This window comes from Fomitiporia mediterranea (genome assembly GCF_000271605.1).
Source record: "Fomitiporia mediterranea MF3/22 unplaced genomic scaffold FOMMEscaffold_9, whole genome shotgun sequence".
NCBI classification, from domain to species: Eukaryota; Fungi; Basidiomycota; class Agaricomycetes; order Hymenochaetales; family Hymenochaetaceae; genus Fomitiporia; species Fomitiporia mediterranea.
The window spans coordinates 2,603,024-2,604,240 of NW_006760394.1; positions in this window are offsets into that span (position 1 = coordinate 2,603,024).

The following is a 1,217-nucleotide window of genomic DNA, read 5'->3' on the forward strand; positions in this document are numbered from 1 at the left end:
GTGAAGGTTTTGTGTTGAGGAATTGTATATTACATTTGATAGTTATTTTTCTATCATGCCATGTAATATGACCTTTAGAATTATCATCAAAACCTATCTACTGTCTGTAATAACCTCTGTCTGTTATTTTAGATAGGTTTTCATTCTGTATTATAATGTATTGACCAAATTCATGTATGTTATCAATACTAGCATTGTGTCTGTATTGTTTATAATAAGGAGTTATGTATCCTATTACTCTTCAAGGAGTTCTATTGTGAATATATGCTTGCAACATTGCTACTTCTGCTCATAGGCATAATGAAATGTTTTGCAAAGTAATAGAGGCACGTATTTGTTTAAATATTGTTTTATGTGTCTGTTCCACTACTCCATTTTGTTGTAGTGTATGTTTTACTGTTAGTCTGGATTTTGTTCCTTGACTAATTAAGTATTCTTGAAAGAATCTTCTGCAAAATACTCTATTGTTATTACTTTGTAGTTGTTTTATTCGTATTCCATATTGTGTAAATATGTTTGTGCTCTATTAAACATACTGAGTATATGTGTTGTCTTTTGTCTGTAATTTTAATAAAGATACCCAACATGTTGCATTGTCAACTAACATTAATAGATATTGTATATTCTTATATCCTTCATAGGATACTGGACCTATTATATCCATATATATTATATTACTGTAGTTTGCACTTATTTCCAAAGATCTTGTTTTCAGATGTGCTGTTTGTTCAATGTTTGCTTTTATACAGTCAACACATTGTTTCTCATCAAAGTTTGTTATCTTTTAAGATAATATTATTGTATCTTTTCATAATAAATGTTTAATATAATCATAACTAATATGACTGAGGCATTTATGTAGATTGTAAACACTGATTCCACTCATGGAATTCATATAATGAGTGTTTCTTAATACATATAGGTTGTTTTTAAGTTTAATTGTTCCTATTTTGTGTTGTCTGTGATAAATAATACATTCCAATTGTTTGAACATGAATGCAAAACCATTATTACATAATAACGCTTGACTTATAAGTGAAAAGTTTAAATCCAAATAATAATAAACATTTTTCAACATTATTTTACTAATTATAGGATTACATGTATTTCCTGAATTTCCCTTTTTAATTTCAATAATCATATCTCTAGCCTTTGTAAGAGTTACTGTTGATTTGTTTACAAGTGTAACTGTTACTAGGGATATGTTTCGTACGTTT